This window comes from Ceratotherium simum, chromosome 6, assembly GCF_057802395.1.
Source record: "Ceratotherium simum simum isolate JZ-2026a chromosome 6, ASM5780239v1, whole genome shotgun sequence".
Taxonomy (NCBI): Eukaryota; Metazoa; Chordata; class Mammalia; order Perissodactyla; family Rhinocerotidae; genus Ceratotherium; species Ceratotherium simum.
The window spans coordinates 83,123,368-83,145,676 of NC_141905.1; the positions used below are offsets into that span (position 1 = coordinate 83,123,368).

General features: G+C 50.0%; 1 protein-coding gene across 8 annotated transcripts in view; it reads right to left on the bottom strand.

The window, feature by feature from the left end:
• The window catches only part of CTBP2 (C-terminal binding protein 2), a 164,047-nt gene extending 152,772 nt beyond the window's left edge, over window positions 1–11,275 (bottom strand). For 2 of the 8 annotated variants that reach the window (XM_004438882.3, XM_087432827.1), the window contains exon 1: window positions 11,105–11,275. The gene's annotated coding sequence lies outside the window, so the exon portion shown is untranslated. Of the gene's footprint in view, window positions 1–2,071; window positions 2,179–10,590; window positions 10,678–11,104 lie in introns of those variants that run through there. The other 6 variants (XM_087432821.1, XM_087432826.1, XM_087432828.1 and 3 more) reach the window with 5 other exon arrangements.
• Between the last annotated feature and the right edge of the window lie 11,034 nt (window positions 11,276–22,309).

Below are 22,309 nucleotides of genomic sequence, written 5' to 3' on the forward strand. Positions count from 1 at the left end.
TTCCTTTTGTTCAGGAGTATTAATTCAAATTCCTTTCTAAGGCCAACACAGACACGGGACAGCAACCCAAAGGAGGATTACCCGGCAGAATCAAGCTTCTCACTGGTTTTTACAGGAGTGGTGCAAAGACACTCTTCCAATTGGGTGAAATGCTCACCCCATTCCCCGTCTCTTTCCCTAAATTCCCCTGGAACACAGGAACCAACTCCTATCGCAAGATGTGCATGATGAATCAAGTTAGAAAGTGAGAAGCAGCCAAAGCAAGGTGAGCATCCCCTCCACCTCCAGTCCCTCTTCCAAGTGAGGGGCACGCACTGGGAAGGAGGGGGCTCGCTTTGAGAAGACTGACCGAAATCACTAACACAGACCACAGACTTGGAAATCCGAGTCTTACCTACTGATAAAATGATACCTGGCCACTAAATCCAATTTTATGACAAAAAAATCCTAAACACTGTGAAAGCTACACACATAATCCCACTGGGGGTGTGTGTGTGTGTGTGTGCGCGCGCGTACACACGTGTGTTCTTGTGGTGAGGGGGGCATCAGAGACACCCAGATGGAGGCAAGGGAGAAAATGGGATCCGGAGGACAGAAGGGTCTAACTTGAGCTAGCATGGCAAAGTCACCACCAAATGTACCCAAGTCCCAGTCAAAAGCAGCCTCAATCAATTACAGAGAAACCAGAGCCAGGTGGAGTTGGAACTAGCTAAACAACTGGCTCCCCTACTTAACTCCACCTCCCTGACTCTCAGTTTCTTTATCAATAAAACAGAGACTCACTTCTACCTCGGAGAAGACGTGAGGATAAATGAGAGATGTGCCTAGAGCAACAGCACTGTGCCTGGCCCTCAAAGTCCCTCCAGGTCCCTGGTCTTTGCCCGGCCCATGAGTCTGTGATGCAGGGGCAGAATTCTCCTTCTGCATCCAACCTGGGCCCCTGTCTACCGAGCCCGCCTCAGGATTCTGATCAGCAGCCACGCTGTTATTAACACAAAAAGTGGAGTGAATTTAAACCAGGCCTGGTCCAGGAAACCATCTAGAAGTCCCTCCTTGGCATCAGATTGTGAGATCCCAACAAAAGATCACTAAGTAAAGAAGGAAATTAAAACAAGCCAGACTTCTCATAGCCCACGAGATCTGGAAAGCAACTCCGCGCCTGAGAAAGATCATTGTTTCTGAGACGCCCATTTGAATCCTGGGGAGAACATGCCAGATTTGGGGCAAGCCTGCAACGCTGACCTCTGCTCTCAAGGAGGCACGAAGAGAGGCTCCCCAGGCAGGGGTTCCTCCTCCACCAGGGAATCCTGCTGGCCTCACGGCCTACAGCCTGGTTCAAATCCCAGCGCTGGCCCCTGGAGGGGCGGCGTAGGTCACGGGCAAGTCACCCGGCTGCCTCCTGTACCTGACATCATCCCACCTTGCTGTGACGATCAAACGCAACATACACCAGTGTCTAGTGAGGGGGTGGCAAGGATACTAAGTAAATGCTCAATAAACGGTAGTTATATTGTTACCTTAACAAAACTAAACGAACTACTTAAACGGCCTGCATGCACTTCTTGAGCATCAAATTAAGTCTGCAAGGATAGAAAGAGCCAAACACACGTATTCCTCCGCCAAAAAGAGGCGTGCCAAGGGAAAGGCCCCCGATCATGCCGGCTCTACCCTTACTGCCCGGGCACCCTCTAGTCACCCGGCTCCTCAGGCTCCGCGCGTCGGGGAAGCGCCGCCGTGGGAAGAGCAGAGACAGCAGCAGGTCCCTCGCCCTGCATGGAGATTCTGAGGACGGCCTGCGCAGCCCTGGCCGTTCCCGCAGCAACTACTACCGCGCTATTTGTAGCACAAATAAAACACTCAGATTCGAAAGTCGCGGGAGAACAGCGCCTCAAACACCGCCCCAGGGACGGGATCCCAAGGCGGCGCGGCGGCAGTGACGCGGCCCTCTACCGTCTGCATCTCGGCCGCCATCGCGCAATCCACGAACATCGCCGTCCACTGTGGGGACGGGACGACGACCCCCGGAGCCCGCGATCACTGAGGGCCGCTCAGGCGCGGCCCAGCCAGGTACCTGGTTCTGCTCGGAGCTTCGGCCGCAGGTTGGGGCCCACCTCGGGGGCCCGCGTCGTCTCTCGGCGCCTTCCCCGTCCAGAGACGGAAAGGGGCGCGGGCGACACTGCGGGTGTGGGCGGCGTCGGGCCGGACCCCGCCGCCCGGAGTCGGACCCCGCACAAAGGCCTGCGGGAGGAGGCGCCGGGGGGAGGGGCCATTTCTATCACCTCTCGACGACTTCCCCGCGGCGGGAAGAAGCTCCCTATTTACAAGTGAAAAGGCGAAGCGCGCGGGGAGGGGCGCTTCCGGCGGTGCCAGGTACGGCGAGGGGGACAGGTGCGCCAGCCTGCAGGGGGGAGGGGCGGGGGACAGGCAGGGCCGCCAGGCAGGCCGGCGGGCCGGGGGTTGGGGGCTCCTAGCCGCCAGGTCCGCGGGCCTGCGGGGGGGGGGGCCTCCAGGTTCAACAGGCGGGAGAGGGAGGGGCGGGGCCGCCAGGTCCGCGAGCCCCAGGGGTCAGGGGACCTCACCTGCGGGTCTGGGGTGCTAGAACCCCGGGGCCCCAGACGCCGGGAGGCCGAGGACCCCGGCTGTCGGGGCGCAGTCGGGGAAACGCAGCCAGACCCCGCCCCCTCCAGCCAGAGCGCGCCAGGTGCGGCGGGCTGGCCTTCGCCCAGGCCCAACCTCGCCCTGCGGCTTCCGAAGGTCGTGCAGGAGACCGGAAGTCGTGCTAGGTCCAAACTGGACCGAGCATAGGGGTTCCCGGCGCCTGGGGCCGCGCACCCAGCGCTCCGGAGACACGAGAAACAGGAGGCGAGAAGAGCCTCTTTGCGACTTGGGGATGGGGGGGCAATTTAATATTTCTTCCTCGCATAAAATAGGAATTGCTCTCTTTACCTAGCCCGCAGGAGTGTCGTGAAGATTAATGACTGTGAAATGTTTTTAAGATCAAAAACATTCTGAGATTTTACTTGTGGGCACTTCTATGTGCATATGATATCTGTACAGCAAAATACTCTTTATTCATTGCCCTCCTGGAGTGACTTTTAGCCCATAACTAGAAAGCGCTGAGAAAAAGGAATCAGGTACATCTCTGTGTGCTCCTGGGATACCAAGGAATATGGGTAGAAAATGTCATTCCCGCCTGGCATCCTGCTCCATCCAGTCCCTGAGGGGCAGCTGGAGCCATCGGCCAGCAGTGCAGACCACAGTTTAACGTCTGGAGAAGGGATGGAAAAAACTTTACAATTTTGTCACCCCCACTGGGAAGAAAAGGCAGCATTCTACCCTCCCCCAGTTCATTAGGCAGGTGCCCCAGAATGTGGGCCGCCCTCTGGGTCTCCAGTGTTTGGAAAGCTTTGCCCCACACCCGGCCCAGTGGTCAGCCAAGCTCGGCTAGTGCTAGGAGCGCACGCAGCCCATCTGGCTGGGCAGCTCCAACAGCAAGGCCTCTCTGGTGTCACCAGCACTCCATCCCTCCCAGCAAAGCAAGACCATGTGACGAGGCGAGGCTGCTGCTCCAGACTGAACACATTGTCAGTCCCCTCAACCATTCCTGGGACAGGGTTTTAAGAGCTCTGGAGGGCCCTCCCAGCTCGCTGCTGGCTCTGGCTGCACTCCAGGTGGCCAGGGCCCAGAGCTGCAACATCCTCCGGGCTCTCCACCACCCAAATGGGCATGCGAGCACCACCCCCACCCCTTCCTTTGGCCCACATGGGCCTGAACAAGCAGAGGATAAACCGTGACTTTGTTCGCTGGGGTAGACCAACCACACGAAAGACATCCATCAGCAAAAGAATGAAGTCCCAGGGTCAGTTCACTCCACAGGGAAGGTGCGTAAGCCCTTTCCTGGCCTCTCACCCCCACTGCCGAGGAACTTCACCTGCTGTTCCTCCCCCCCTCCTGCCCTCCCTCCTCGTCGCCAACACACCTGGGGCAGGTACAATACTACCACTTCCAGGTGTGATTTGGGTCACTTACACCCATCAAATGAATCTTTGCTAGCCTCAACATTAAGTGGGCTTTTTCAATTGCCATACTGGAAAAAAAAAAGATGCTCTCTATGACCTTGGTCTACGGTTCCTTCCAAAGAAACTTCCTGGGAGTCCGTGACTCCAGAATGAAGTTTTTGTTTGTCCCGGGCTTGGGCAGCTTGCTGGAGGCCAGATTTCAGACCTGGCTGGAGCGCAGCATGGGGTTTACGACGCTGCAGAAAGACCCACATCTAAGTTACAGGTCCTTTAAAAAGGCCCTTCCGAGTTTCTGCACAACCCAGGCTGCGACAAGACACAGAAATATTGCTACTATTTCCAATCAATCTTCCAGCCAGTTAAGTTTCTTTCAAGTCATAATAAAAGATTTATTTTAATGCAAGAAGCACATTTCTGCTGATCACAAGAACACTTTTGAAGGGAGTAAAAGCAACGTGAAGGAGGTGTTATTTTTTTGCATTTTACAAGAGGGAAGGATTTTTAGAACCACAGTGGATGAAAAGCACTGCCCTCCTACCTCAGCCCTGCGCTTTTTTGGACTCGCAGAAAACTACCACCAAAGGGGAGGCTGTCCACCGGTTCAGGCAACAACAGCTACTTGGATTAACGTCTTCTAAACACCATCCAACCTTGGGGAGAAATGAAGGCTCTATTATTACCCAGGACAGGAGTCACAATTCTCCATAAAACCAAAAGCATCACTTGCCCCATGAATAAGAACCCAAAGGTTGTATCACAATTTTTGTGAATATTAAGCCAACTCTAGGCAGCCACCTGTTAAATTTAGTTACAGAAAGAGTTAAAGCAGATCATTTCCAAAACATTTGCTCAGGGCTGGACTAGGCTAGATGCAGATGGAAACATCAACTGGCCCCCAAAGTTCTAACCAAGGGACCTGGCAAACATCAGAACAGGCATCAGCCCCCAACAGTAGCCAATGTCTACACTGATTCCACTTAGGTAAGGGATTAAAAAGAAAGGTCACGGGAGTGCGTGCCACCTTAGCTATGGAGTTAGCTCCACTTTGGAACCTCAGCTCCCACGTGGAAGCAGGAGGGCTTTGTCAATGGAGGACGAAGAGGCAATAGAGAGGAGATGCTTCAGAAATGGCAGCGGCTGTGCAGCACAACGGAAATCCAACAAATACTCACTTTAGGGGCACTTTCCCTAATACTACAGATTAAAATCTACTTCAATGTGAGGAGAGTAATAAAAACAAACACGACTGATTCCTGTGACTTGAGATGCCTCAATTTCTGGTACGTGTTGAATATGATTTCTTAAAATTGCATCTCAAAGGGAAAAAAGTTTGCCTTTTTACATTTTCTTTGAAGAACCCTACTCTCTGCTTTTAGAATCTTGCCTCAGAAAAGCAGATTACTGAGAAGAAAAAGTGCACAAAGTTCTCTATCGGTCCAGAAAAGACCACCTTCTAAGAAAAACTCTGGAAAGGGAGCAGGCTGGTGCCCAAACTTCCATGCCCGGCAAAGACAGATGAATGTGCCACTGGTTCCCATCCCGTCTGTAGCTCCTGAAGTTTCTGTGTTCTCAAGCAGTTACTAGAATGAAGCCGAAACTGCCCCTTGGCTCCCATTGTCAACATTCCACACAAACAATGGCCTGGCTCTGTCCCTATTATACATTCTGTATTCATTTGTGAATCCCCCCTTTTTTGCACAATGTGCAAAGCCTTTCCTTTCAGTGGCCAAGTCCTGAATGCCCAAGTGCAGCCATAATTTAGACTTTAAACATTAATAATAATAGCTAAAAGCAAACTACGATTATGCCCAAACATTCATTTGTGAATATCATTACAGCCACATTGATGGCTTTTGGATACTATCCATTAAATCATGATCAAAAGAAACACTGAACACCTTAAAAATGGTTCTGAAGTTTTTAGCAATTATTAAATATAATTTTCCAAACCTGGAGATAAGGTTTAAAAAAAAACCCTTTCATAAGTCTTTGATACATATTCCATCAAACACAGACATGAATAAAAATTAACTTCAAAAGATTGAGTGAGGGGGAAAAGCTGTGCATTTTTCCTTCTTTCCCAGGGTGCTGTAAGTTTAACTGTAGCAATGTAAATTAGGACATGCTTACCAGCTGTAAGGCAGAAAGCTGATATCTGCCCAGGCAGTCCAGCAGCGGAGAGCATATCCATTCCAGTATTTTCATGTGCCTACTCAAAGTTCTCAGTTGGGGAGTCCACACAAGCATTCCTTGGCTAGCGATTCACAGAAGATTCTTGGGGAATAAGGCACCCCAGTACTTCACTATATGGTGTCCCTTCTGTTAAGCGCAAGTACATCTTTTCAACTGCACTCCCATTTTTAAATTACTACAAAAATGTGTTCCACCCTCTGGAATGGAACTATCAGCCAGGCGATGGAAATATTACCTGAGTTGTGTGCCCTGCCCAACAGATAAATTTCCTTTCCCAATCATATCCTGTATGAATATATATTTGTGGTCTGAATCAGGGACATGGGACATTTGGGCTGCTGCTTTTCACTGATAGAAAGATTATTAACAGAGGGACCCAGGCTGCACTCACATACGTTATGATGACAGCCCTTCTATATTGAAATGACAGTGGTAAAAAATGACAACGGGGGCGGCCATTCTACCGTTGCTGTAAACTCTCTGAATTTTTTCCATTTAGGGAAAGCGTTAAGTGCAAAGGGTATAACTTTGCCTTCAAAAATGATTCATGATGGGAGAGAACTGTTGGCAAATGGCATTCTGGTGCTAGATCTCAGTGAGGCTGCTGGGGAGAGATGTCGGCCCTTTTTGTTTTTAATCCCTTTTTGTTTTTAATCGGCGAATCTCAAGGATTTCAAATGGTGTGAGCCATCCCGAGCTCCCTCTGCTTCAGTCTTTTAACAGTTAACTATCCTTTTCAAATCCGGTGCATTGCTTGTTCAGTACCTACTGAATATACGCATCCTACATTCACCTTATAGCTAGCTACTCAGAACACTGAAAAAGTTGCAGGCTGATTTTGTAGTTTTGTTTGTTGTTGTTGTTGTTATTGTGGCTGTTTGTTTCATTTCATCTCTTTAAAACACCTTTCAGACTTATGAATAGGATTTCTGTTTGGAATTTTAAAAGTCAAGAATAAAGTTATTGATTATTCCCTGAAAGGGTAACTGATGGGCTGGTTAATAATTATACAGATACCAAGTCTTCCTGTTTCATCTTGTGTACCCAGCCAGATTAACAATGCCAGGGAAAGCAAACGACTCAGCAGGGACAGGAACAGGTGTGCCCTGCTCTTAAAAGGCCAAAATATCTCACAAAGTATGTCACTGGTGTATTTTTACAATGCTAGTAGTGTTTGTTTTTAAGTAGCCAAACTTTTTTCCTTTAACTTGAAAGAGACACACTTTGCAAATATTTCTTCACTGAGTTGATGACTAAGGCCCAGACAGAAGTTGCAACTGGTGCCTAGCAAAGAAATACATTCTAGGGACAAAAAGGTTTTTTAAAAAATCTGTTAAGAAAAAGTCATTCACCCTGCCCCTCCCCCCAGGAGAACACCCATTCAAGGGCCGGTTTCAAAGATCCCAAGTGAAGTCGTAAATAACACAGGGCTCTGAATTCCATCTGCAGAGCCACACCACCCTCCACTCAGCCTTATTAAGGTACGATTAGAAAGGAGGGAGGCAACATACCCCTTAGCCTTATCTTCTCAAACAAGGAAAAGACTTCAACCAAAAAGCACCTTGTCAGGTTCAAAACAAGCTCCAAACCCGAGATTTTTAAATTCCCCCTAATAACCTTTCTACAGGGACAAACTGGGGTCCCCTACGCCTGGGGCACAGAAAACCAATCAGTGCCATAAATTCCCTTTGCCTTCAACCCTACTCCCTTGTACTGGGGGCAGAGTCGGGGGAGGGGGTGACCCGACATAACACTTACATTAAAGCCCTCAATGCTCTACAGAAATATGCCTGCTTATTTCCTTTGTTTGGTCCTGTTATACTTGATCAAGTGTGAACGATTAAACTGGTTTCATTAAAGGCAAGTGCATTCACCGCTAACATCCAACTTCAACGGCAACTGTAAGCATATTTTGCAAGAAGGAGGGCCTGCTTTTTTGCTTGAAACCTACCATCTCATTAACTTTTCTTTTGGGGGCAATAAAAAGGGCACCCGGGGTTTTTACAGGAGAGTGTCAGAGCAGTTCAGAGATCTGATGCCAGACAAAAGGATATTTAGTGTTCCAACTCTAGGATACAGTCCCTGTTACTTACAAAAAGAAAAGAAATCCTGTTTCAATATTAAAGCTGCTCTGACTGAAGTGTTTAATTAGCATTATGAATATCACTTTATAATTGCCATAAGAAGTACTCTTTGAAATCAAATGATTATAAAAACAAGATCCTTCAAGGTCCCATTACTTTAAAATGTAAAAGATTTATTTAAAAAAAATTCAAAACAGTGGAATTCTCTGAAGTACATGAAAACTAACTAGCTCTACTTTGAGAACCCTAGAGGCTGAACAGCAGTCTTAGGTACTGAACACGAGGTAATTGTTAAACTGTCTCTGAACCCAAGCACCTAGCAAGAAGAGTATCTTCTTTGAAAGAGTAGTACGAGAATTTGATATATTTCGCCCAAGTCGGGAGGTACAATCACTTTGTAAACTAACCAAAATATACGTCCCCTCCAAATTACCATGTCAGATAAAAATATACCAGCCTCTAGAATATCCAACAGAATTGCAAATAAGGCACTTAGCATTTTAAATTCCCAATGCATATTTATAGAATAGAACTCTCATGTCTATCCTTCAAGCCACTCATATCTGACTCTCTAAGAACTTAACGCGATCTCCAATCTTTAAAGAAAAAAGGGGGGGAAATCCAGAAAGATCTGTTTACCCCGGATCGGGCAAGTGAGCCCGGCATGACGACGTAGGCCACTGCGAGCAGCCTCCACCACAAGGACGCAAAGCAAGCGGGGATTTCTACGAAAAATTCCTCCTTTCGCTTGTAAAATACTAAACATGGGGACCCCCTGGAGCCAACTGCTGCTTGGGCTGCCTCCGGAAAAAGTACTCGTGGGCGGGGAGGGGGAGCACCACACACACACGCGCGCGCACACGCACACTCTGTGTCCGTGACCATCGGCGACGGCGGAAAGCGAGCCACCGGAGGGAGTGTGTGCGCCTGTCTCGCCGCGGCCGGCGGTGACCGCGCCGAGCTCCCCGGCCCGCGGCCTCCGAGCACCAGGGCGCTGCGTGGGCTACGGGCGACCGGCCACGCCGCGGGGCCTCCCGCTGGAGAAAGGCCCGGGCGCGCCCCGGCTCCCGCGCGCCTCTGCCCAACTTGCCCTGGGGCGCTGGGAAGAGCGCGAGAGAGAGAAAGAAAGGCGCTTCCCCTCGGCCGCGCGGGTCTCTCTAGCGACGCGGAAAACGAGGAGGAAGCGGCGACCGCGGCGGCCAGGCTCTCGCTGAGCCCCGCCAGGTCCCCGCCGCCCCGGGCGCGCCCTCGCCAGCCCCTCCTGCGAAACTTTTTCTTTTTGGTTCGCCCCACCCGAAAAGTGCGGCCCGGGCGGGGGAGGCGGGCGGGCCGGGTTCGCGGCGGCGGCGGCGGGCGAGGAGGAAGTGGTGCCCGCGGGAGCGCGGCCGGGCAGAGGAAATGCCCGGCCCGCCCGGTCCCCGCCCGCGCCCGCCGCCCGGCCCACCCCGGGCCCCCGCCCCGCTGCGACTTTGGCGGGCCGAGCCGGGCGCGGTAGTAGTGGCGGCGGCGGCAGATGTGGCACGGCTGCCCGGAGGAGCCAACAATGCGGGGCCGGCAAAACAAAAGGGATCCACTTCGCCTCCTTTCCCGTCTTTCACTTGCGCTCCCGGGGCGCCGCACGGGATCCCCTGCCAGCAGGGGCCGCTCCCCTGGGGACCCCGAGCCGCGCGCGCCCCGGTTTCCCCGCGGACCCCCGCTCTCCCCTCGCCCCCGCCCCGCAAACGTAAGGCCCCGCGCGCTCGGACTCCCGGTCCCGGGGGATCCGGTCGTATTGTCCCCGCGGCGCGCCGCGCGCTCGGCCTGGGTCGCGGGCGGTCCCCCGCGCGCGCGCACCCACCGGCCTCGGGGAGCAGGAGCCGGGGGCGCCTAGGAAACCATCGCCGAGACGCCGCCGCCGCCGCTGCCCTCTGGACGCCGCCGCACTCGGGGTTTCTTTTTTTCTTTCTTTTTTTTTTGCCAATCCTGATGGGAAGGAAGGTGACCGCCTACTTCGCATTCATCAACTCTCATCACAACAACAAAAATCCTGGCGCAAACGGCGGCCAGCGGGAGCAATCGGCGGCGGGGGGCAGCAGGCAGGGACCCCCAGGCCGGCGCCCACCCCCGGGCGCCGAGGGGGGACACGGGGCCGGGGGCGCAGACCAAAGATGTCCTCGGATGCCAGCTCCGTGTCCTTCGCCCTCCTCATCCTCCCCGAGTGGCGCAGTGAGGCGCGGGCGCGGCGCCCCCAGCCCGCGGCCTCAGGTGAGGCGGGGGCGGCGGCGGCCCCAGCCCTCCCCCGGGGCCCCCCTTACCTCGTCCCGGGCCGCCGGTGTCCACGGCGAAGGGCGCCCACCCGGGAGGCGGCGGCGGCGGCGGCTCCCGCCCCTCCCACCCCACCCGGCGGCGGTGGCGGTGGCGGCGGCTGTGCGGCCCCCCCTCAGCGCGGCATGGCTCCCGGCTCGTTCCCTCGCTCCTCGGGCCGCCGCCGGCTCCTCTGGGCCGCTCCCGGGCCACCTTAAAATGACACACGCACACAGGGACACACACACAAAAACTTAATCTCTCCAGCTCCCCGCCCCTCCCCCTCCCGCCTTTCNCTCTCCTCCCCTCCTCTCCTCTCCCTCTCCACCCTACCCCTCCCCTTCCCTTCCTCCTCCTCCCCTCGCCGCCAAGCCTCTTCCTACTTCCCCACCCACCCCACCCCCTTCCTCCGCCCACCCGGCTCCCAATCCTCCCCACCCCAGTCCCGGCCCCGCGCCCGCCCGCCCGCTGGGAGGGGGCTGCGCTGGGGGTCCCCGGCCCGCGCACGCCCCGCGCCGCGCTCACCCCTAAGAGGATGCTAATTCCAACTTGGATCGCGGGAGGGAGCGTCCTGGATGCCGAGCGCCTCCCGGCTATTTGCTCTTCTTTATTTGTTTTCTCCTCCGGGGAAGGAGGAGGAGAACGGAGAGGAAAGGGAAAGAAGCGGCGCCGGCCGCGTCTCCCGGTGCCCGCCGGCTGCGCAGGAGCGAGGCGGGAGGCGAGGTGAGGGTCGCCGCTCGCTCACTCCTCTCTCTTTTTTTTTTTTGGGCAAAGGCGGGGTCTCTCTTTGCAAACCAATGACACAACCCCACATGGGCCGGCCTCGCCCCCTACAGATACTCCTCACTACAAATCGGCTCTCTCGGGGGATTAGTGGCTCCGCGAAAGTGCACACAGGCGCGGCGGGCGGGCGAGGGGGCCGGGCACGGCGGGCACTCCCCGGCCCGGCCCCGCCTGGGAGGCCCTCGCGAAGGGCGGGGGCCCGGGCAGCAGGGGCGCAGGTCCCGCCGCAGCGGCCGGGAGTCCGGCCCTCCTTCCTCCTCCGCCCCTTCCACGTGGGGCCCCGGGCGGCCAGCCACGTGGGGGTACGCGAGCCCGGGCGGGCCTGGGCGCGGCGTCCTGGGGTGGCCGTAGCCCCATCGAGCCCCCGCCAGGCCCGCGGCGCGGACATGCCCCCTTCACGGCCCCGTGGCTCCAACTTCCTCCTGGGCCCCCGCGCCGGCCGCTTCTGCCTTTTCAGGCCCGCGAGGTCAGGCGCGGGCCGGCCACAGGGGGCACTTGCGCTCCCCAAATTCGGATCCCGGAGACGGTGCCCGCGCCTTGCCCGCGAGGCGGCGATGGCTGTGAGTGCGCGGGGAGGGGGGCCCTATGTGCTGGAACTTGCAGCGGTTGTGTTCCCTACAAAAACCAAAACATTTTTTACACGTTAAAAAAAAAAAATGTTCCTTCCTGTTGCCTGGATCTCGCCGGGGCTATTTTTAAAGCCTTGCCTTGAGTGGGAGCTCCGGGCCTCGCGGGACGGAAGCGCTGCGGCCTGGGGGGCCTGAAAGCCGGGTCCTGGTCTTGCGCGGCGCTCCTCCGCGGCCTGGAGCCCGCGCCGCCCCGACGCGCCAAGGTTAGAGTCTGGACACCAAACCTGGGGCGCCAGGCCGAGCGCCGGCCGCACCTGGACTAAATTACATGCCGGTGACCCGCGGGGTTGGAGCCCGGTTTGCAGAAGGGAGTCAGCGGCTGCGGGGTAGGAGGGCTCGTCTCCCTGCGCGCCAGAGCCCCCCAAACTCATCTCACTTTCCGGAGATCGGCCGCGCGTCCTCCAAGAGTCCCTGTGTGGGCTGAACTGAGCCCTTAGTCTCGATCTGTTTAAAAACCATATTGAGATGTTACGAACTGGATTGAGACGTTGAACAGGGAAGGCTTGGGGAGGGCTGGGAGGTCCGGCCTTTGCAGGCCGCAGGGACGGCCATTCTGGGAGCCGAGCCGCACGGTTGGACCTCCTGCGTAGCCGGAGTGCACCACACCCTACGGAGCGGAGGAAACGTAAGCTAGGGCCAGGGGGCCAGAGGAAGGGCCACGGAGCCGCTAAACCCTTTTCTGCATCCCAAAGAGCGCTGCTCTAGGCCTCTCAGTCTATTAACATTTTAACAACTCCTGCTCCAGCCCGCAGCAGGGAGTGGTGCTCACGGCTTGTTTGCTGAAGTGCGCCCAGATGTGGCATGAGAGAGTGGCAGTGTGGGGGCCGTGGCTCCTGATGAGTGTTTTATCATCCAACAATAAGGTTTTAAAACTATTGCAGACCTGGTAGACGTGATGGCAGCGAGGGACCATTTCACACCCACTAGCTCACCAAATTCAGTTACTAACCTGTCCGAAGCGTGTTTTCTACGTGGCCCTAATAGACCCCGGCCGGGTCACCTATGTGGCTCTTGAGCCTTCGATTATGCTGAAAACTCGCGGACGCGCACTCCAGTTGTCTCCATCTCCTTGAGACCTTGTATCCTCACAAAACATCTTCAGGGCTCTCCTCTTCCCAGCAGTTTTGCCTCAAGGTCATAGTTCTTGGTTATAAACTGACCCTGCCACCCCCCAGGCTGCTGGACGACTAGTGTGTGCTTTTCTTTTTTTCTTAGGTATAAACTATAACAACCATAAATAAAGATTTTCTGCTTCCTTATTTCACAAGCGATCTTTGGTTCCGAGTAGCCCTCTTTTCTCACCCAGAAACCACAAAAAGTCAGCTGGTTTTTCATATCACTTGTTCAATTTTCATGTCTACTATGAATTCAACCTAACTTAGAAAATACTATGTTCTTTGTTTTGAGAGGGTTAAAAAGAAGGCGTCCTCAGAACCAAAAAGTTATCTCTCCCTTCAACTTGACACCCTGCATTTTACAATATTAAGCCCATTTGCCCCCAACATGTGAATTATTTCAAACTCCCATTGTTTTTTTAAAAAAAGATGTTCCAAACAACAACAAAAACCCTCCTCCAATTCAAAAATGGGCAAAGATTTGAAAAGACATTTCTCAAAGGAAGATATACAGATGACCACTAAGCACATGAAAAGATGCTCAGTGTCACTAATTATTAGAGAAATACGCATCAAAATCACAGTAAGATACCACTTCACATCCGTTGGGCCAGCTGTTATCAAAAACACAGAAAATAACAAGTGTGGGTAAGGATGTGGAGAAATCAGAAAACTTGTGCATTGCTGGTGGGAATGTCAAATGGTGCAGCCACTGTAGAAAATAGTTTTAACATAGAATTACTATATGATCCAGCAATTCCAATTCTAGGTCTGTACAGTGCACAAAAGAATGGAAAGCAGCATCTCCAATAAATATTTGTACACCCATGTTTATAGCATTATTCACAATAGCCGAAAGGTGGAAACAACCCAAATGTCCATCAAAGGATGAATGGATAAACAAATGGTAGTATATATATACAATGGAATATTATTCAGTCTTAAAAAGAAAGGAAATTCTGATACATGCTACAATGTGGATGAACCCTCAGGACGTTATGCAAAGTGAAATAAACTAGGCACAAAAGGACAAATATCGTATGATCCCACTTTTTTGAGGTATCTAGAATGGGCAAATTCATAGAGACAGAAAGTAGAATGGAGAGTACCAAGGGCTGGGGTGGGTGGGGTGGGGGGCAATTATTGTTTAGTCCACACAGAGTTTCCATTTGGGGTGATGAAAAAGTTCTGGAAATGGATGATGGTGATGGGTCGCACAACATTGCAAATGTGCTTAATGCCACAGAACTGTACACTTGAAAATGGATAAAATGGTAAATTTTATGTTATGTATATTTTACCAGATAACAAAAGTTACAAAGTAGCTTTTGTCTTACAAACCTGAGTTTATATTTATTACTATAACTGAAGGTATCTTTCAATGAGAAAAAAACATTAAGATAAAGAGAAAATATTTTGTTTTAAAATACGTTTCAGTTAATTTTCAGAATAAATGCCTTTTACTAATTTTTATCTCTGTGTTACCTTTATAGAATGTAGTACTGAAATGCGAATTTTTCAGTACTCTCCCTGATCTCTTCCCATCTAATTCTATTTAGTTGGTCAGGTTCGACTTCTGGTGTCACAACATGGATTTTGACAGACACGGAAAAAAAAGTCATAAAAACAACAATAACAGCAACAAACGTTTGTCCATGACTCACTAGAGTGTCTCGCTGGGCTAAGCCCTTGATGTGCGTCTTTAATCCTCATAGCAGCTCCTTAGGAGAAATACCACTATTATGCCCATTTTACAGATTCAGGAAACTGAAGTTCCAAGACTTAACGTGACTTCCTCAAGGTCACATTGGGGTTGAAGAGCTGGGGTTGGACCCCTGTCTGCCTGATTCTGACACCCCCCATTCAAGAAGGGCTTCTCTTTATATCTATATATCTTCATTATTAGTATGGATTCAGAAAAGGCAAAGTTAGTTACTTTTGAAGCATTTTTAGCATCTTCGTGTTTGAAAGTTTTTGTCTTTGTTTAATAATAAGCCTGTGATCTAATCTTTAAAGGAAACAAAAAAAAAAAGAAAGCCCAAGAATTAAATGAATTGTCAGACACTGGTTAAAAATAAAAAGACGAAGATGGATATGGCCTGGTGGATTTTAAGGCTCCTCAGGATCGATTTCAGAACAACAACAACAAAAAACTGTGATAATGAGAAAGTAGAAAATAAACTTTTGGTGACTGAGAATAAGGGTCCCACGTATTACTTTCATATTGAGGAAGAAGAAATACTATAAAGAGTTCAAAAAGGTAGCATCTAACTTTTTTTCTTGGAAAAGATCCATAATTACTTTTTCCTGATTGTCTGATTTAAATAGAAAAATCCAATCACCTGGAATACTACAGTTTTTTTCAGATAATCTCGTTAATCAAGCTTCTTAAGCGGGGGGAGTTTGAAATGTACACATTGTGCTTGGATGTGCAGAAGAGGCTTTTCGTGGAACTCACTTCATTTGCCAAGTATCCTCTGGTCTTGCTTGATGTTACCAATGAAAGGTAACTGTGTCTTCCAGTTCGATTCTGTTTCTTCTGGGTTAACTGGCCTCTTTTGGCACATAAAGTTCAAACTCCTTAATAAAGTGATTTCTCCCCTTGTTCAAGGATCTCCCTCCTCCTTTCTGGGTACTCAAAATTGGGATTCAGATGGGAGGTGTTTTCCAGCCCCAAGGCTCTAGGGGAGGGATCCTAGCTCTTCAGTTGAGGGGTCAGGCCCAGGGGAGCCCCCAGTACTGTGGTGTGGGGGCAGGTGTAACTCTCAGCACAGACAGGGCAGGGGCATTTTTCCTGGGGGCCCAGCCATTCCCCTGCTGACCAGGCCTGGCACAGCTGACCCTCTGAAATGCTGCCTTGTCCTCCACAGCACCCTCTTGAGCCCCTCCCACAGGGCCACTTCCCCCATGAATGCACAGTATCTCTTAACTTCCAGGTGCTTTCTATGTCCCCCAAGAAGCTGTGGGTTCCATCCTGGCCACAATGTTGGGGGAGCACTCCTACCACAGGCCATCAGTCCAATCACTTCCCCCCTCACCCTCCCCCCGCCCCCAACACACACACACACACACACACACACACACACACACACACAAACACAGGGAGGGGACAGGCAGCAAGATCTGGTCCAGATTCTCCCTCAACCCTTGGGAGTTTCTGTCATCTCTGTTCTGCACTCCTTCAAAAGAAAAGAATGAGCATCTCTCTTGAAGAACTAGTGGTTTGCTTTCAACAGATACTTAAGCAGTGTAAACCATCATGAGTCCTTGTTGCCTTGGCTCATAGGAAGCTCAAAGTCAAATGTAATGCTCAAGAATGCCAACCAGCCTGTTGTCATGTTCCAGGAAGCAACATCGTCCTTCCTCTGTGAAAAGTGATTGTGAACTTGCTATGGGAGAAGAGTGGTTTGTGCTGTTTGAAAGGCATATTAAATATTTTCATATAATTTTATATTTGGAAAACAAAATACCAATTGTTCTGATAATACAAATTATTTAAAATAAAGCTCAATAGGGCCGGCCCCGTGGCTTAGCGGTTGGGTGGGCGCGCTCTGCTACTGGCAGCCCGGGTTCGAATCCCATGCGGGCACCAGTGCACCGCATGTCAGGCCATGCTGAGGTGGCATCCCACATACAGCAACTAGCAGGATGTGCAACTACAACATACAACTACCTACTGGGGCTTTGGGGAGAAAAAGAGAAAAAAATAATAATAATAAAGCTCAATAAAATATTCTTGCTTGGTGATAATACACCGCAGATGACACCAGGATCACTACCTAGACTTGAAAAAAATGGACTAAGAAACTGTTGGAAGGAGTTTCTGATTTCTGTTTTGACTTTTTCATTAACCGTAGGATTGTATGTATGTTTTTACTATAACTAACTAAAATACTTTTTTGGAAGTTGGTGGGAAATTATTAATAAATACACAAAAACCCCAACCATATCAGCATCCCTGGCTTAGGACAACAGACTTCTTTTTAGGGGAGGAACAGTGAAGAGGGGGCAAGAATTGCCCTCAATGGCAGTTATCACATTTTGTAACCATGAAATTATGTGATGGTTTGATCTGTTTTGTAGGGCCTGGACCATAGGAGGTGGGTACTTGGTTAAATATTTCTTGGATGGATAGATGGATGGGTGGGTGGATGGATGTCTGGATGAATGGATGAATCACTCAGTGAATATATTTCAAGAGATGTAAGCTGTACAAAGTCATATATGCAACCTGACAAAGAGAATAAAGTAATTTTGTGTGTGAGGACAATTGGCTCTGAGCTAACATCTGTTGCCAATCCTCCTCTTTTTGCTGAGGAAGAGTACCCCTGAGCTAACATCTGTACCTATCTTCCTCCATTTTGTATATGGGACGCCACCACATATGGCTTGATGAGCGGTGAGTAGGTCCACACCCAGGATTCGAACCTGCCAACCATGGGCTGCTGAAGCAGAGCACACAAACTTAACCACTACACCACCGGGCCAGCCTCGAGAATAAAGTAATTTTTAATTGAGCATATTAGTATCAGGGAGGTAGGATTTGGGGTGATCTTTTAAGGGTTTTTATCTTGATTTGGTTATATTATTATTATTGTTATTATTATTTTTTGTGAGGAAGATCCGCCCTGAGCTAACATCCATGCTAATCCTCCTCTTTTTGCTGAGGAAGACCGGCTCTGAGCTAACATCTATTGCCAATCCTCCTCCTTTTTTCCCCCAAAGCCCCAGTAGATAGTTGTATGTCATAGTTGCACATCCTTCTAGTTGCTGTATGTGGGACGCAGCCTCAGCATGGCTGGAGAAGCAGTGCGTCGGTGCGCACCCGGGATCCGAACCTGGGCGGCCAGTAGTGGAGCGAGCGCACCCAACCGCTAAGCCACGGGGCTGGCCTATTTTTATAATTTAGAAAAGTAAAGGGGCAAAGGGAAATGATGTATGCAACCTACTCTCAAACAGTTCAGAAAAAATAATGTGTATATAAAGCAAGTATGGCAAAATGTTAAAAACTGGTGAATTGGGGTGATAGATATATGGGAATTCTTTGTACTAGTCTAACAACTTATCTGTAAATTTAAAAATTATTTCAAAATTAAAAAATTTTTTTAAAGTAGTGAAAACAATGAAATCCATAGCCCTAGAATGAAGGATTAAGTTTGTAAGGCCCCTATTGGCTCCTGTTTAGCAGCCTTTAAACAGGAGGCCATAATTCCTTCTCTGCTTTGTGCCTCCCTGGGAATGGCCTGTGAAAGGCCCGGGGACAGGCCCGCTGCTAGAGCGCAGCCCGCTTTCCCTTTGCCACAATCAAAGACCTCTAACAGGTCCTTATTTCAACATTCCCTATCTCTCTCCTGTTTCATTTCCAGGAACCAATGGTTGTAGAAAAAAGATAGTGGCCCTAGATAATAGTAGGTCCTTTTATTGTAACTGTTTTGTGCAATAAAATGGGCTAGTTGTGTGCACTTGAGGATTTCAAGGGTCTGTGCAGCGAGAGTTGCTGGGAGTTGGACTTAACCGTATTGTCCCTCACCCATCCCTGTTATTCAGGGTTCAGCTCACTTCAGAACCGCAATTATCTGAAGCTCTCAGTTGCTGTCCTGAATGGAGGTGGGAATTTTGCCGCCCTATTTTGTGGAATAGCTGTGCTCGTTGTGGCTATAACGTAATCACTATGTGATTCATAGTTAATTTTAATCAGTGAGTACATGTTGCCTTCACAGATGCTGTGGTCCTTCCCACCTATGCATTAAAACTCCTAGGCTCATGCCCTATGCCGTGAGGGGTACAGATCAGAGCAGTTGAAGCTCTCAGTTTCAGGATTTAATTGGCATTTGGGTTTTAGCCCATCACTTTTATTTTTTAATTAAACACACACACACACACACACACACACACACACACACACTGCCTGAATGCTTTGAAAAACAGTGGCTCTATCCTAGGAAAACAAAAACAAAAACAAGCATGCTGATCCGAAGAAAGGAGCGAATCTGTAGTGTAACATACGGAAGAAATAAACAAACATATTGAGCTCGTGCTACTCAACAAACATTGACGGAGGGCCTGCTCCGCGCCTGGCTCGGGCTGGACCCTCCGTGTAAAGATTGACCTGAGCCTGCTGCGTCCTCCAAGGAGAGAGGATCTCAGGGCAACAGCATGGGCCAAGTATGATCTCATTTAATCCTCACCTTCATTCGAGGTGGGGATTACACCCCACAGTTGTCTGTGAGAAGGGCGAAGTTCCTGGAGGATTAGGTGCAGGGCCAACTCCACAGGCTGTGACCCATGCAGCCACACAGGCCCCACGCTCAGAAGGGCCCACCCTTGGCTTGATGCTCTGCTGTTGCCATCTTGAAATCCTGAATAATTTTGAACAAGGGACCTTGCATCTTCCTTTTGCACTGGGCCCCACAAATTCTGTAGCCAGTCCTGATTAAGTATCTTGCCTAAGTTCCCTCAGCCAGCTAGTGGCCAACCTAGTGTGCAGGGTGGTTCTTAAAGCCTCCAAGTTCACTGTACTTCAACAGCCCTGGGAAACTAATTTAAATACTAGATAACACACGTCCAGTCCTTGCACAGTAGAACCCAGAGTGGGGAAGCCTATTAGTGGCCCGTGGAGTCAAACAGAAGCCAACGTAAGTCTAGAAATTCCCCCTGGCCTCTTGTGAGGCCACCTCCTCACATGTCTAGCACTGGGCCCTACCCTTGGAATGCTAATTTTCCTACAGCAGGGCAGGCCCATGACACACAGACCTTCAGACGTGTTAGCAATCGTGACTAACACCAGAGTCATACAGGTCACTGACATGACTCAGCCCACAGTCGGGCCCATGGTGGGGCCACTGCTGGGACAGCCAAGGAGAAATGGAGCTTGGGCATGGCCAGCCTCCTGGAATCCTGCACACAAGGGAAAGGAGTTCGTTGTCAAGGAAATTATTCAGCTCTGACTAGAACTGGTTTTAGGGTCTAAAGCCCTTGATGCAGCCTGCAGTTCAATCACCTGCCAAATGCCCTATGATAGAGCGGACTTCAGTGAGAATCTGTCTCCCCTGGGGAACTCTGTACTTTAAAAAAATCATCCACCCATTATTTTCCCTGAAAATTTACAAATCAGGCCCACGTTCATCAGGTCAGCCAGCTGGGGGAGCCCAGGCCTGCCAATACCCACCATTCATGGCACACTTACTTGTCCCAGGAAAGCACCATTATTTCACATTAACTAGGGCAGCCCTTGCATTTCAAATGAGGATGCTGAGGCTGCAAGGTTGGGTCACTTGCCAAGGCCACCCAGCAGACACACTGTGGAGCCCAGGTTGAAACTGCAGGTCTGGGGGCCTCCCAGGCTCTCCTTGGCTCTGCTGTCTTGCCTGCCTAGTGCTCACTGGGGTGTGGACAGGTGAGTGCACCTGGCCCCCTGGCCTGTGCATCTCTGGAGACTTGTCCTCACGTTTAATTTTTGCTGGGAAGAAATGAACAGTGGTCTGCTAGTTTTTCTTACCGGCTCCAACTTTTCATTTCAAGATTGTTCAAATCGATAGAAAAGTTGATTTAATAGTCCAGTGAATACCCATAGGCCAGCCACCTATGGGAACCATTTGTTCACATTTTGTTACGCTTGCTTTAGCTCTTTTTTTCTTTCTATTCATAGATACTGTTTTTCTTGAACCATTTGAGAGTAAGTTGCAGATATCCTAATGTTTTACCCCTAAATACTTCAGCATGTATCTCTTAAGAAGAAAGACCTTCTACTACAAAACCCCAATATCTTATCACACCTGTGAAAATTAACAATACCTCTTACTACGGGGCTACCAGTTCAGTGCTACTCAATGTGTGGTCAGCATCCTGGGGCAATCTGCTGACTATTTGTTACAGGTCTGCAGCAAGCTAAATACTGAAATTGAGAGCAAGCTTTTAGAAACTTTCATAGTAGTTGGACAGCATAATTTTAGATCTCTTAAGTTTAATAATAAAAAATCTGGGTTTGCATTCTGTATACTTTTCATTTTATTTTTCAAGAAATTCACTTTATTATTATATTTTACAAAAGCATCTGTCTGAGATACACTGAAAAATAAAAGATAGATTGAGAAGCACTGTCTAATTCCTAGGCAATTTTCAAATTTCCTTGATTGTCTCAAACGTCTTTTATAGACTTTTTTTGGATTCAGGATCCAGTAGAGGTTCACACACTCCATCTGGTTGTCACGAGCAGACATTGGGCCACCCTTCTGCTTTTCTTTGGAACTTGAAGTTGTGCCCAGCCTAGAGCCTAGAGTAACTTTAGTATTTGGGGGGCCTAGATCGGGGGGGTCTGTAGCTTTCTGCGGCCTGTAGAAATTACTGTTCATAAAGCTGTAAAAATCTAAGCCCAATGATCTGATAAATCATTTTCAAATTCCATATGAATGGTTTCTTGACGACAGGAAAAAATTTAATATATCTGTGGCATTTTGGCAGAGTCATGCTGGGTAAGGCAGAGAAACCTATGTTCATGTTAAATATCAGCCAAACAAAAGATTTGTGATGTTCTGATGTCAGAGATGATAATAAAGAAAACCATAAAAACGTGTTTATGCAACGCTCAGTTTGTCTAAACTCCTCCGCACATGAATTGAAAGTTGTCAGGTGTGAGTTCGAGGTGGTTTTCACTCAGCAAGTGTAGACCTTGTGTGGATTTAGGGACTTGTCAACTAGAAAGTAATGTGCATTTGTCTAAATTCATTCCCACCAGAGAAATATTTAATGTGATTGTCGTTAGGCGTGATATAAATAACTACCATTTATTGCATGTGTAAAGCATTCAGTGTGGTGCCTGCACATAGTAGGCACTTAGAGCAAATGCCACAGAGCTCCTCATCACGGGCCGGCTTCACGGCTGCAATCTGTGCAGATGCACAGGCCCCGCGCTTAGAAGGACCCTGTGCTTGGTTTAATGCTCCACAGCCACCGCCTTGAAATTCTTAATAACTTTTAAACAAGGCACCCTGCATTTTCATTTTGCGCTGGGCCCTGCAGATGATGCAGCTGGTTGGCCTCTGATCTCAATGGCAGATGAGGTGAGCAGTTGCATGCAAACTCAGGCTCCCCCTCCCATACTGACAGCACACGGCTCAGGACAGCACAACTTTCCCCATTCTGCCCTGAGCCTTCTTCAACACCAAGGGATTGCATTGACCTGCACTTAGGTACAGTCCTGGAAG